The following is a 16,614-nucleotide window of genomic DNA, read 5'->3' on the forward strand; positions in this document are numbered from 1 at the left end:
AGAGTCATTAAAGAGTTAACATCTTTTTCTGAAAATGATAATGAAACTCTTTATGAGGCTTGGGAACGTTTTAAAGAACTTCAACGTTTATGCCCGCACCACCAATTGCCCGCTGAACTTTTAATGCAAACATTTTATAATGGGCTAAATCCTACGACTAGAGGTTCATTGGACGCTATGTCTGGAGGGTTATTCATGAAGAAAACATTTGCCCAAGCAAGAGAACTTTTGGAGGAAAAGGCAATTAACAGCAGTATGTGGCCCGCGGAACGTGGACACGTACCAATAGCGAAACCATCATCCTCAACTACGTCATCAGTTAAAGGTATAGTGAATCTTGATCCAGTTGCGATGTTGCAAGCCCAGTTTTCTGCCTTATCGCACAAAATTGATAGGTTTATGGCACCGTGTGATCCTAATGGTAAGCCAATCCAAACGGATGTGGATTATGAAGGTATGAGCGAAATTGAACAGGTAAACTTTGTCCAAGGGCAAAACCAACCTAATAACCCTTACTCCAATACATATAATCCTGGATGGAGAAATCATCCTAACTTTAACTGGAGAGATAATAATAATAATGCTAATGCTAATCAAAATCGTACCACTAATTATCAAAATCAATCAAGAGATACGATTAGCACTTTATCTTCTAAAATCGACAAATTTATTGATGCTGTGAGCGGAAAAATAAGTAATCACGACGATGGTTTTAAACGGATCGAGAATAAATTCGATCAGCTTATTAAAAACCAATCATCTAGCATCCATAATTTGGAGGTTCAAATCGGACAACTCGCTAAATCAATTCCATCCCGCAAGGAGGGAAGTCTTCCAAGCCATACGGAAGAAAATCCGAAAGAGCATGTTAAGGCTATCACTCTTCGTTCAGGGAAAAATTACTTAGGTCCGGAAATGCCCGGAAATTCGACTTTACCTAGAACTGATTTACCAAAGTCCAAAGAAGATACATTAAATCAAAAAGATGCACCAATTGACTCTAGTACAAAACCTTTTGTACCCAAACCACCTTTTCCACACAAAGTCCGTAATAAGGACTATGACAAACAACTTTTAACATTTTTAGGCAAACTTACAAATTTGCATATTAATTTGACGTTTATGGATGCGATTACGCAAATTCCCAATTATGGTAAATTCCTCAAAGATTTAATTTCAAAGAAAATCAGTTGGGAAGGAATTTCATCCATTTCACTAACTGAAGATTGCAGTTCAATTGTGTCCAGTAATTTGCCCACAAAACTCAAAGATCCCGGATGTTTTACCATTCCGTGTAAATTGGGAGATATTGAATTTCCCAGTTGTCTCTGTGATTTAGGAGCAAGCATTAACTTGATGCCATTATCTATTTTTAATAAGTTAGGCTTAGAAGAAGATATCAAACGTACCAATATGGTTTTGCAATTAGCGGATCAAACCACTAAAAGACCATACGGTATAATTGAGGATGTTTTAGTTAAAGTTGACAAATTTATTTTTCCTACCGATTTCGTTATTTTAGATTTTGCTTATGACGTTAATTGTCTGCTAATCTTTGGTAGACCGTTCATGAACACGGGACATGCTCTAGTTGATGTGTCGGAAGGGAAAGTAGTTTTACGAATAGGAGATGATAAGATTGAGTTTGATATGAACCAAGCGATGAAATATCCTATGGAAGATTTCGCTTGTATGAAACTTGATTTGATTGAAGAATGTGTCAATGACATTGTTCAAAAAGAAGAAATAATAGAACCTATAATGAGTGAGGAACTAGAAGATAAGGACCCAGAACCTTTGATTCGAGAAGATGGACCGGTTCTGCCTTCGATTATAGTTCCACCTAAATTAGAACTTAAAGAATTACCAAGTCATTTGAGGTACGAGTTTCTTAGGCGAAGGCGATTCTCTACCTATAATTATCTCTAACAAGTTAACACAGGTTCAAGAAGAGAAATTGAAAGAAGTTGTTAGAAATAGGATAGGAAGTATGGGTTGGCAAATTTCAGACTTAAAAGGTATTAATCCGAGTATTGTAATGCATAGAATTCACTTAGAAGAAGATAAGCCACCTAAAGCGGATAGGCAAAAACGCCTAAATCTGAATATGAAGGAAGTAGTAAAAAATGAGATTACTAAACTTCTGGACAATGGAATCATCTACCCTAATTCGGATAGTGAATGGGTTAGTCCAATCCATTGTGTACCAAAAAAGGGAGGCATAACAGTTGTAAGGAATGAAGAAGGCGAATAAATACCTACACGAACCACCACTGGTTGGAGGGTTTGTATAGACTATAGGAACCTAAATAAAGCAACTAGGAAAGATCATTTTTCTCTACCTTTCATTGATCAAATGATCGAAAGGATAGCTGGTCATGCTTTCTACTGTTTTCTAGACGGTTACTCCGGATTCTTTCAAATATATATTTACCCGGATGACCAAGATAAAACGACCTTCACATGTCCTTACAGAACATTTGCATATAGGAGCCCTTTGGTCTATGTAACGCACCTGCAACATTTCAACGTTGTATGACTGCGATTTTTAATGATTTCATTGAAGATATCATGGAAGTTTTTATGGATGATTTTTCAGTTTATGGAGATTCTTTTGATTCGTGCCTAAAAAACTTGGATAAAGTTTTGTCTAGGTGTGAAGAAACAAATTTGGTATTAAACTGGGAAAAATGTCATTTCATGGTTGACGAAGGAATTGTTTTAGGTCACAAAATATCTGAAAAAAGATTAGAAGTGGATAGAGCAAAAACTTCAGTAATAGAAAAATTACCCCCTCCAACTACTGTTAAGGGAGTAAGATCATTTTTAGGACATGCCGGTTTTTATAGAAGATTTATCAAGAATTTTTCTGTAATTTCCAAACCACTCACTAATCTACTCATGAAAGATTCAACCTTTGATTTTAATGAAGATTGCGTTAAAGCTTTCGAAACATTGAAAACAGCTTTAGTCAGTGCACCTATTATTGCTAAACCCGATTGGGATTTACCCTTTGAAATTATGTGTGATGCAAGTGATTTAGCTGTCGGATGTGTTTTAGGTCAAAGGAAGGATAAGAAACTTCATGTCATTTATTATGCAAGTCACACACTGTCTGGTGCACAATTAAACTACACCACAACTGAGAAAGAAATGTTAGCTGTAGTTTTTGCATGTGATAAGTTTAGGTCATACTTGTTAGGTTCGAAAGTTATTATTTATACTGATCATGCAGCATTAAGATATTTATTTGCTAAAAAGGATGCAAAACCACGTCTCATTAGATGGGTTTTATTGTTACAAGAATTTGATATAGAAATTAAAGACAAAAAGGGAGTAGAAAACCTTGTCGCCGATCATCTATCAAGACTTGAAGATGAAAATGGTCCTATAGGTGAAAATATCGGTATACGAGATGATTTCCCTGATGAACATCTTTATCAAATAAAAGATGTCATGTCACCATGGTATGCGGATATTGCAAATTATCTTGCAGCCAACATTGTTCCGGAAGGATTAACTTTCCAACAAAAGAAGAAATTTTTCTTTGACATTAAATAGTATTTTTGGGAAGATCCTTTTTTGTTTAAGACTTGTGGTGACGAGATAATTAGGAGATGCGTTAGTGAAAATGAATATGAATCCATATGTCGGAATGCCATTCTAGCTCTTATGGAGGACATAATGGAGTTAGCAAGACAGTAGCTAGAATATTTGAATGTGGTTTCTTTTGGCCTACGATGTTTAAAGACGTCCGTTGATTTATTACTCGTTATGATAAGTGCCAAAGAACAGGAAATCTAGGAAGGAAAGATGAGATGCCCCTCACAACCATATTAGAAGTTGAAGTCTTTGATATGTGGGGAATAGATTTCATGGGACCTTTTCCCCCTTCTTTTGGTAAAACTTACATATTAGTTGTCGTTGATTATGTTTCAAAGTGGGTTGAAGCAATTGCAACCCCGACGAACGATTCTAAAGTAGTCATTAATTTTCTTGACGATATATTTTGTAGATTTGGTTGTCCTAGAGTCATCGTTAGTGATGGCGGTACCCATTTTATAAACAGAAGTTTTGAAACGCTTATGAAAAAATATGGAGTACGCCACCGCGTGTCTACGCCATACCATCCTCAGTCAAATGGTCAGGCGGAAATATCAAATAGAGAACTCAAATGGATTCTAGAGAAAACAGTTTCATCTTCAAGAAAAGATTGGTCTTGTAAACTAAATAATGCGTTATGGGCATACCGTACTGCATTCAAAACACCAATAGGAATGACTCCATACCGCTTAGTGTATGGGAAGGCATGTCATCTGCTAGTCGAATTAGAACATAAAGCCTATTGGGCTATTAGGGAACTTAACTTTGATTTACGACAAGCAGGTAAAAAACGTTTGCTCGATTTAAATGAGTTAGATGAGTTACGCCATCTATCTTACGAAAATGCAAAGATTTATAAAGAAAAAATTAAAAAATGGCACGATGCCAAAATTAAAGTCAAACACTTTAATGTTGGGGATAAAGTGCTGTTATTTAATTCACGACTTCGTTTATTTCCAGAAAAACTTAAGTCCAGATGGATAGGACCGTATTTAGTCGTCAAAACATTCGATTATGGTTCTTTAGAACTGGAAGGTCCTAAGGGGGTTCGTTTCAAAGTTAATGGTAATCGATGTAAAATCTATTACGAAAATATTTCACAAATAGGAATTGAGTTCGTAACAAGATTATCTGACGTATAAATCATTTCGTTTATTTAGTTTTTTTGTTCATTTTATTTTATTTTATTTTTATTTTATTTTTATTTTTTCTTCAAAATGCCATTTTTATGATTAGATGACTTAATGTTATGATTTACATGCATAAAATGTGTTTACTTTATGATTTTAGATTTGATTTTAGAAAATTAGACCGAAATTGAAGTTTCAGGCAATTCTCTGCCGAGAATTTGGAATTCTCAGCCGAGAATCCTCTTTTTCAGAGTTGTCCAAATAGGTTAGGTTTTTTTTTCTGAACTTACCGAGAATAATTAATTCTCTACCGTGAATCAGAAAATGGGTTACGACGCCTGATTTCCGTAAGGAAATCAGCGTGTCGTGATCGAGAATTTGGAATTCTCGGTCGCGACACGCGTTATTCCTGCACTATCAGACCTGATTCATCTTCAACCTGCAGACAAACCCTTTCATAAACGAAAACTTAAGTTTCTTCAATTCCGAAGGGTGTAATTTTATGCCTTTTCGCATCAAAACAACACCTCATTTCGTCCTACGATCTTATAAATTCATCCATAAGGATCTTGGTTATGTTACAGATCTTTTTCATCTTTGTCAGATCAAATTTCTGATTTTCTTCAAACACCATTTTTCACTAAGTAACAGAAACCTTGTTTCTTTATTTCTACACCATGCCTACTAAACACAAAACCTCTAAGCACAATACTGTTTCAAACACCAAACGCCCAGACTTATCCAAACGGTATGGGGCGCCTTTTCCTATCTTCAATCACGACGAAGGTAGGCGTTACTGGAGGCTCCGTTACAAATTCTTCACTGGAATGTTGTATATGGATGACTTTCTGAACACTCAACTTGGCATTAGCGATGACATGAGTCGCTATTTGGAACGTTTAGAGTGGACAAAATTCACCAAAATGCGATTTCCAATCATTGGCGATTGGATTCTCGAATTCTTTTGTACCGTTCGTTTTGTCAATAAACGACGGGTACGTCTCAGTTTTCGTCGAGATGGCGAAATCTTCACTTTCGGCTATCCCGAGTTGCATGCTTGGTTTGGTTTTCCTCTGAAGGATACCATCAAACGTCATCCTGGAAAAGACATGACGTCCACGGATATTTGGAGAATGCTTAGCAGTTTTTGGCGTTTCAATCCTAGACTCGCCTATAATCATTCCTTTCACTTCAATTCCATGTTGTATTTGCATAAATTTTTGTGTCACAGTTTATTCGGTCGCACATTTAGTAGTGTGGTCCGTGACACAGATCTTTATGTTCTTGGAGATATATTCCAGGGAAATGCAGTGGATTCTTCAAAGATTCTGATGGAGGGTCTTGTCGCCACTTCTCGATCCAAGGATAAAAAGATTGGGTTCAGCAATATAATCTGTGGAATAATTCTAGGTACCAAGGGTACCATTGATGTTCCTTGGAGTGATGATGAATTCTTCCCGATGATAGACTATGAGTTTTTAGAGTTCGAAGGACTCGTAAAACGTGTCTTTCGTGCAGGCCCGCATTTTCTTTCTGCACCGGAATGTCAAGCTTTCATGCAGTTAAAAATCGACCATTATAGGGCCACCGAAATCCCGCTTGATAGGGATGAATATGTAGAGTAGTTTAGGTTTTTCATTTTAATTTGTATATATTTTTCTTATTTTTGTTGTAATTTATTTGTTTGTTTTTAATTTTGTACATATATGATTCAATTAATAAATTCACCTTGTTCATATATTTCATCTTTGTTCATTTATTTTCTAATAATTGCAAATATTGGTTAAATGACAATAATTAAATGTCTAGATTAATCTAATAAGATTTCTTATTTAAAACACATAATCTAGTTTCACAAACTTAATTCATTAAGTTTAATACATTAGGATTTTTCAATTCATTCGATTGATTACTTTCATGTATTCAATATATATTTATATGAACTTAATATGCACTTAATATGGTTCTTTTAACTTGTATGCATAAATGAGCATTTAAGTTTCATTAATTCTATATTTATCACCATTTAATTCCAATTAATAAAGTTAAACCTTTGGTTTTCCTTGCAATTAATGACATTTATTGTTAGTTTTTGAGTACAGGGACAGTTTTTATTAAGTTCAGGACCCAATTCCTCAACAAAATTGCACAAACCAAGTCATTAGGCACCATTATAGCCATTTTTGACCAATTCTCTACCGAGAATTAATAATTCTCGGTATGAGCAGAAAAAACGGACCGAATTCAGAGAGAAAAATTCTCTGAAATTCGCGTGCCGCGACCGCGGCTTTGCCATTCGCGGTCGCGACACGCGATTTATAGGCCCTTTTGATTCCGATTTTTGACACAATTTTTGCCTATTCCTATTCCTATTCTATCTCTACATCTACCTAATACCCCCTATATAAACCTACATCTTACACAAACCTCACATCACCTCTCTTTTTACCCAATCCCTTACTCCAAACTATTCCCCATAAAACAACTTTCACTCTTCCCAATTTATTCATTCCCATTTCTATACTCTCTTCAAATCAAACACCTACCATTCCATCCCCCACACTCATCTTCAAGCTTTGCTCTTTCTCTCAATTCATTTTTCTTCTTCTTCTTCTTCCCAAACCCTAAAACACCCTTAAAATGCCTCGAACCAAGCGTGTTGGTCACAAGCCCACTGTAACGGAAGCTAATCGCCTTCGGGTTCGATGCGGGGCTTATTTCGATATCGAAACGGATGAGGAAGCCGCTCATGTCAAACATTTTTCACAAGCCGATCGTCAATTTGTGGACATGCACTTCCTAGACTTCCATTCGGTAAGAGCATTGAATTTCTCCACTAGAATTGATGCTTTTATTGAGGCTTTGGGTTGGCAAGCATTCGTTAATATGCGTTTTCCCCGTATTAATGAATATATGGTGGAGTTTTTGGTCACTTTGACCATGAACAAGAAGAAAACTTTAATATCTTTTAGGAATGAGGGTACCACTTACACCATTGATTATGAAGCAATGGGAAACATGTTTGGTTTCCCTACTTCTGATTTTTATGATAAGCCTAAGGATTTTGATAATGATGCTATTTGGCAAACTCTTTCGGACCAAGACTATTTTAATTCGAAAAACACCTCAAGCAAGTTGATTAAGGACAATTGTGTGTTCTTCTTTCACAAATATTTGAGTTTTTCCTTGTTTGTGCGTGTTGAGAGTTCGAAGATTCAGGTTCGGGATTTGTTTGTTTTGGATAGTTTGTTTAAAGGCTTGAGGGTTGATAGCATTGGTATTCTGTTTGATAATTTGTTCCGTGCCTCGAGGGCTACTACCATTCAAATCCCTCTCTGTAATTTTATCACCGCTATTGTGTTGGGAGCACGGGGTGAATTGGCGGATTTTGACATGTCCACCTACCGTGGGTATATTCCACTATTGGACATCTCGGCTCTTGAGTGGGCTTATTTATTGCTTCCGCAAGGTCCCTCCGTCTTTATTTCGTATGTTTCCCGTATTGCACACCTTCGTGGCACTATGGGTGGTGGCGCTTCAAGTTCTCAATTTGTAGGTATCGACGGCGGGGGAGAGGCGGAGGGCGAGGAAGATGCACTACCGGCTCCACCACAATCCCAAGCACCTCAAGATGATGATCCGGTTGATCTTAGGCGGATTTTGGACCAAATCAATTCCAACAATCGTCAAATGAACTTAAGAATTGACGATTTGGTAGAAAACAACATGGTGATGAATGACAACCTCAACCTTTTGAGGCGTGAGCATAGGTCTACTCGGTCTCGGATGCTTTCATTTTTCCGACGCCGAAATGTGGAGACTTCACCTACACCTCCAGATTCCCCACCTCAAGCATAGGTTGTTTTCTTTATTTTTATTTTATCTTGTTACAATTTGGTACAATATTTATTTTTAATATGTTTGGTACACTTTTCAATTTTTACTTTTTGTTGAATGCTTTTAATTTGCTAATATTCTATCTTTATTTCGTATGCTTTCTTTCGTGCTTATTTTTCATGATAACTCGATTTTTGCACCAATGAGGACATGGTCCAATTTAAGTGTGGGAGGAGATATACATATATCATTTTTAGCACATATAACAAATGCAACGAATAATTTTTATGCAAATGCAACATATATTGCAACACATTTTATTTTTACACTATTTTTATAAACTTGTCATTTTTCATATATTTATAAATTAATCATAAGATAGTATGATTATTTGTTTAGGTTATCGTTATCGTTAGGAAAAATATTTCTATACGGGTAATATTTTTCAAATTTTTCACAAATCTCCGATACAATTTTAAGTAAAATTGTCTCGAGTGAATGTATTTTAGTTAAATAAAATTCTTTATTTTTAATCTCTATTTTATATCATGCAATTCATGATACAATAAATCTTATTTTAAATTTTCAATTAGGTTTATAGGCATTAAATTGAACTAAAATTTTTTCGCTCGGTTTGATTTCATCTTACATTAACACCAATTGAAGTTTTTAAGGAAACTTTAGCCATAATACATGTTGAATTTTAAGTCAATATAGGATGAATGTGCTATCTTTCTTTTTCCCAATTTACAATTTATAATTCAAATTAATTAATCAATTAGTTGAATTCTTAACTTTTGGCCACGATTGAGACCAACCTTATCACAATCGAGGTATGAAAGGGAAGAAAATTAAGTACCGTTTACTTTTGGCCACGGTTGCGACCACCCTTATCACAATCGAGGTATGGAAGGAACGTTAAAACAAAAAAATAAGCGTGTTTAAGTTTAAAGTAACGATTGCGTCCACCCATGGCATAGTCGGTACCTCTTAAGCGAACACTAAGCAATAACATACGTATAAAAGTTACGATCAAGACCACCCTTATCTCGGACGTAACTAAGCAAATAAATTAATCCTAAGTACTTATTTAAATATACAATATATCTCATATATTAGTTTAGGTTTGGGAAAGGAAATTTTGTGCTTTGAAATGCCTTGAGACGAAAGACTCAATAACATGCGAGCTTATATCGTCCCGAATGCTTCAATTCAAAATTGAAAATACAAGACGAATGATATATCGTATATTATACTAAGTTAGTTTGATGTTTTGCGTATAAATTTGCCATGCGAAGTAAGTCTTTTCGGCTTAACTAATTCAAAAGGTAATATAGAGATATATGTTTTATTTTCAATAACGAGGTTAGTTAAAGAATAAATTCAGTGAAATTTTGCTCGGGACTAGCAAAAGATTAAGTGTGGAGATTTGTTAACCGCAAAATATACCTAAAATATCATCAATAATTACATCAATATTGCTATGAATTTATGCTGTTTATATCTGTTTAGAATACTTTTACTCTCGAATATGTTTCTTTCATTCAAAGTACATAAATATTTGGTAACATCCAAATAGGAGTGAAAAAGGATCAAAAATAGAAGAAAAACCCTACAAAAGGAGTCGAAGACGACGAAAATTAATAACGCCAAATCGAGGACGAGAACGAAAGCCAAAGACGCGGAAAAGTTCCGTGCCGCGACCGCGGCCCCCCCAATTCTCGGTCGCGACACGCTCCCTTCAGCTTCTCCTTCCCTTCGTTCGAAGACCAAATTGATGCTCCCCCATTCTCGGCCGAGAATTAAATATTCTCGGTAAGAGCAGAAATCTGTAGAAGCCAAATTGCACACTTTCGTTTTCGACGAAACGCGTTCGTTCGGGTGGATAAAGACGTCCTTTCACAACGGATACGATCCTTCACAACGGACACGACACTTTAATCAAGACTCTTCAACATCTATAAATAAAGAGTTGATGGAGAGTTGAAGATATGTAGAAGAAAGAGATTAGTATAGAATTTATGCAGAAATTCCGAGTCAAGTGATTCAGAATTTTAGATGTGTGAATTTTTAATTAATGTGTTAAATTAAGGATTGGTTACCGATGTGTGAATTTTTATATTATCTGTATGAATTTTTAATTTTTAATTAATATGTTAACTTAAGAATTGTTTATTATATGTATGAAATTTTTAATTTTATGTTCAATGAAACATCATTTTATTTTATATATATATATATATATATATTTATTTATTTTTTTATCCGGTTGAACCATTCCGGTTGAACCGATTGAACCTATTGAACCTTGAACCAGTTGTCTCACCGGTTCAACGTCCGGTCCGGTTTTCAAAACATTGCCGGAAGCTTCCTCATAAACAACTAGTAGATCCTTTAGTACTCTACTATCTACAATGTTGGCCTGAAAAAAATTAGAAAAGCATCATCTACAAATAAAAAGTGAGAAATAGAAGGGGAACCTCTACCAACACGACATCCATGTAAAATTCCATCACTCTCAGCGTCTATAAGTAAAGCGGATAAATCCTCAACATAGATAAGAAATAAGTATGGAGAGAGGGGTCTCCTTGGTGTAGACCTCTGAAAGGAGTGATTGGACCAACTAAATCATTGTTAACTCAAACTGAGTATTGCATGGTGGTGACACAAAGTAACATAAAGTTCACCCCACTGAGCCGAGAATCCAAACTTCAGCATAACTGCTTTCAGATAATTCTAATCCACCCTGTCACAAGCTTTACTGATGTTGATTTTAAGAGCCACATTCCTAACCTTCCTATTCACATTCTTCTTTATACTATAGATAACCTCAAAGGCAAATAGAACATTTTCTAGAATAAGATATCCCTTAATAAAAGCAAATTGATTGTCTAGATAATGCTCGTTAACACTAGCTTTAAGTGGTTAGGAAGAACTTTGACACAATCTTATACATCGCATTGCATAAAAGCAATAGCTCTCACATCCTTTATATTAGAGGGATCATTATATTTTGGAATAAGAGTTATCACTGTGTTATTGAGACTCTCAAGAAATGAGTCTTGCTCCAACCACCTGCACCCTGTTGCAAAAATATCATCTCCTAGAATCAGATAGAGTTTCTGGTAAAACCCAGTATTGCATCTTGTAGGTCGTAGTGCTTTATTGGGCTACATCTCAAATAAAGCTCAATGACACTCGTCCTTAGTGTAAGCAAAAAGCAGTTGCGAATTGAGTTCAAGGGTTACCTTAGTTCAGATGACATCCACAATTGGATCAAATATCTCTGACTACATGAAAAAAGTTGAGTGAAATATTCTTGTGCCATATTACACAAATATGCCAATTCTGATACCCAAACCTTATTCGATCTTAATGATTTAGAGATGAAGTTCTGTTTTTGACACTTTATTGCAAAAGTGTGGAAAAACGTGTATTTGAATCACCTTTCTAGAGCCATTGAAGCTTCACTCTTTATCTACAATGATCCTCCTCCTGCAATAAAAAGAAGACCATTTTTGTTCTTTCATCCTAATAAGCTTTAACACCCTCCTTTGATGAACCACCTCGGAGCTGCTCTAATATGAGGTTACTTCTCTTGATAGCTTGTCGAAACTGTACGTTTAAATTTCATCCCCTATTGCTCAAATACCCAGCTAGAACTGCTAATCGGCCAGGCATTAATAAGTGTACTAAAACTCACCATTCTGCCTCCACTAGACAATTCAAACTAGGTTCCCTAAGCCATTTTTGCTCGAACATAAAGCGCTTTTGAGGTTGCATATCAATCTGATCTTCCATTAATAAAATGATAGGGGATTGATTTGATGTGGGGGCTAATGTGTTATAAGAGGAACCATGAGGGAACCTAACCATCCAACTTTTTGTTACAAATGAGCGATCAAGCTTTTCTTGCACCTTATTAGGCTTACCGCGATGCTGGATCTAGGTGAACAGATAACTAGCCATAGGCATCTCAGAGAGAACACAAGATGCAATGGTTTCTCGAAAGCCTTTGAGGCACCACCCCCAAAAAATCATTGAAATCTCCTATAATAGCTCAAGGAATCGAATAAGATGAAGCAATGGTTCTAAGAAGATTCCAAGAATCCTTTCGTTTAACCCGTTCAGGATACCCGTAAAAACCTGTCAATCTCGACCTACCATACACGCTATGTGTATTAACTTCTAGATCAATATGATTAATAAAGAAAGAAAGAAGGAAGCATTAACTAGCTTGTTTCCAAAAAACACAAATACCACCATTGTGGCCTATACAGTCAACTAAATAACAACCTTCAAAGTCAATTTTATTACGAATAACCTCAAGGTGAGAATTATAAACTAATGTTTCAAAAAGAAAAATAACATTAGGACAATGAACCCAAACAAGTTCACAGAAAATAGGAATTGCCTTCACACTACTAAGTCCTCGGCGCTTCTTGCAAAACAAGTGTGAAGGATGATTGAATTTCTGGATTCTCTTTGTGCGTTGGTTTTTAAACATAAAAATTTTCTTAGACATGGTTTGATGGATGTAAAATTGGATTTTGTGCGAATCATGTGTGGCAAAGTTTATTAAAAACAAGGCAGAACATTTTTTTATGGAAGTTGTTGGAGGGTTGACGACGGGCGTTCGATTTTTTTGATGCAGTCACATTAGATCACTAAGGTTGCCTATAATCATCCTTTATTTCTATTCAATGAATTACCCTCTCAATATATCTCATGCCTAATTGATTTTGATACATTTTGTTGGAAGAGGGATTTGATTCATTTTTGTTTCTATACAGAGGTTGCTACAAATATTTTACAAATTCCTTTGAGTCATTAAATCTAAAGAACTCGTTTTCTTGGATTCATTCAAGAAATCATGAATATCTAGTTAAATATGGGTATAAGATTGATGTTGGTTCTATATGGCTTTCTACAAATATGGCTTCAACTTCTATGATTTCTGAGTTGTTATGGAATTCCTTGTGGAAGATTAATGCACCCGTGAAATTTATTTATACAGTCTGAAGTGTTGCTAAAACTGTCATGCCATGCTTTGGAAATTTGGTTCAAAGGGGGTGATTTACAGAGGATGTGTTGCTTTTGTAATTGTTCTATGGAGTCTCTGATTCATCTTTTCAAATTTTGCCTAGCTACTAAACAATATCCGAAGTAAGCAGAGTTGAGTGTCAAAGTTTACAAATTAGCATATTATGATTGTAAGGACTGGATGGCTAGTCTGATCTCGTCACTATCAAGGGCTGAAGGTGTTGTATTTTACAACATGATTTGGTTCATGTGGCTTGAAAGGAATAAAATTGTCCATAAACAGTTGTGTTTTGGGCCTGTTAAAGTTGTTTCTTCTATGTGGGAAGTATTAGTAGGTTTTTTCACGGTGTTTCCTAGGTTTGACAGGTCTGCATTTCCGCTATTCAATAACTCACGATGTAATGTTCCATCTCGGTGGTGCCCACCGCCTCTAATGCGTTATAAGGTTAATTGTGATGCACCATATTCGATAGAAGTCACTTATCTCCTTTTGAGTTGGTGGTCCGGAATAATAATGGTTTAGTAGCCTTATCGAGTGATGGTCCTCTTGGTTTGACAATCTCAACTTTACATGTACAACTTCAAGCTATTCTATTTTCACTAAGGATTGTTCGGGAATCGGGATTTCATTCTGTCTTCGTGGCTACAGATTCATTATATGCTATTTATATGCTACGTCGTGATCAAATAGCTAAAAATTGGTTGGGTGTGATTGCTTGTTATATCTTTCAAGTGGAAAGATCTTTTGCTCCAATTGAACTTATACATGAAAGGCGTCGAGTAAATACAGTAGCACATAATTTGGCGGCTTTTGTTTTACCTTGTCTACAGTTCAGACTGTGTTTCTTTCTCTTTTTAATACTAGTCTTGCACCCGTATGATGCACAATATATATACTTTTAAATATATCAAATATAATTAAATTAATATGATATCTGATTTTGAAAAAAAAATGCATATTTAACCCATTGATCAATTTAACTTTTATATTATTAAGTTCTTGATCTTTTAAATGCAATAAATTAAACTTTTAATCTATTATTTTTTTTAACACATTAAACTCTAATTTTTTAAATGGAAAATTAAACTTTTGATTATTTATTTTTTTAATACATTAAACTCATTTTTGACGGTCCAATGATGTGTGACACAATTCAATGCTAATTAACCGTTTAAGGCATTTTTACATTTTGTTGTGCAATTTGTAAAAAGAGTAGCACATAAGAAAATAAAATAGAGTAATTTGTAATTTGTAATCTGTAAGACCTTATTCTTTACCACTTAATTTCAGTATCAGCAATTTCATTTCAGTTCAGTTCAGTAGAATTCAGTTCAGTTCAGTAATTTATCATTATTTATTATAATTATCTATAATAATAATAATAATAATAATAATAATTATTATTATTATTATAAGAACCATTATTATTTTTATAAACTTTTTTTAATTATTGCTATTCTTAAAGGATTATATTATTATTTCAGTTTTAGTATATTTCAGTTCAGTTTACTTAATTTCAGTAAAAAAAGAACAGAGTCTAATAAACAATCACCAGTAGGGATGGCAACGGGTAGGGTACCCGCGGGTAGTGCCAATCCCAAACCCTTACCCGTTTATTTTTTAATTACCCGTACCCTTCCCATTACCCTAACGGGTATAGGTTTTGCATCCCATACCCGTCCCATTTAATTCACGGGTACCCGCGGGTACCCTTATCCGTTAAGAATCAATAAATAAAACAAAAATCTTATAAATTTAACAAAGTATAAATTTAATAAATCATCCATCTAAAAATTAAACAAATTGAACCTTAATCTATAAAAATAAAGTAGTTTAGTGGTATCACTTAATAGTCGAAAAATAAAAAATTGGTGTTCAAATCTCACATTTTACATCTCAAATACAATACTATTTTTTAATATATACAAAAGTTATGACGGGTAACGGGTACCGGGTACCCTAGGGGGTCTTTCTATACCCGTCCCATTACCCTAACGGGTAATGGTTTTGATCCCATACCCTTTTATATAGGGTACGGGTAGTCCCATTAGGGTCGGGTAGTGCCGGGTACCCGCGGGTAGAGTACCCGTTGCCATCCCTAATCACCAGTTCTTTTTTTTTTTGATAAAAGAAAAGCTTTCATTAAACAAAATAACCATCAATTCTAATACAAGCAGATAGAAAATCTGGGAATTCCCCCAGCAGGATACATGGTTCAAGCAAGTTATGCCCCCATTTTGCTAATTCGTGTGCTGCACGGTTCTGTTCTCGAAATTCATGGTGAAATGAAGCTCTGAGGCGTACTGAGGAGAGCCTTTTAATTTCGTGCACAATCACATCTATATAGGACATATCTTTTCCCAGATTTATTGCCTCAATAGCTAACTTACTATCAGAAACAACAATCACATCCTGCACACCTAATTCTTGTACAAAGTTGAGTCCATTAAGGACAGCGAGCAGCTCGGCATGCACTGCAGACCAGCACCTCGACATGCACTGCAGACCAGCACCTCCCTAGTGGACTTGCACCGCACATCAGCACTTGACCATTATATGTCCTTGCGAGGAAACCAGCAGTACCTTGTCGACTCTGTGGATCGTACCTAGCGTCACACTGTAATTTTATCGCCCCGGGTGGGGGAGGGTTCCATGACTAGGGACATCGCACGGAGGCAGCAATGGCTGCAACTGTTCGAGGGTTCTAGGCCATTGCGCTTTGAATTCCTTGGAAAAATTCCCTCTCTGATATTAACCCTCCCGTGTGCCAGTATTTATTATGAGCAAACCAGGCCATCCACAAAAAAACATAAAAAATGCGGAATTCATCCATTGTGAGTGACTGAAAAATGCAACTCATCCATTCTAAACAGGAGCTACCTCTGATTGAGCATACTTTAACTGTAAGTCCCGCTCCTTTCCACCAATTTTTGATTTTGCTGCACTGCTTAAACAAATGGAGTAGAGAGCCCTCAGGAGATGCACAAAGGACACAATGCC

At 35.6% G+C, this 16,614-nt stretch overlaps 1 non-coding gene across 1 annotated transcript; it reads right to left on the bottom strand.

The window, feature by feature from the left end:
* LOC136228256 (small nucleolar RNA R71) lies at positions 1–107 on the bottom strand. Its single transcript, XR_010688584.1, has one exon. It is a non-coding gene; the product is annotated as a small nucleolar RNA R71 (small nucleolar RNA).
* Positions 108–16,614: the final 16,507 nt, after the last annotated feature.

The sequence above is a fragment of the Euphorbia lathyris genome, chromosome 4 (genome assembly GCF_963576675.1).
Source record: "Euphorbia lathyris chromosome 4, ddEupLath1.1, whole genome shotgun sequence".
NCBI lineage: Eukaryota > Viridiplantae > Streptophyta > Magnoliopsida > Malpighiales > Euphorbiaceae > Euphorbia > Euphorbia lathyris.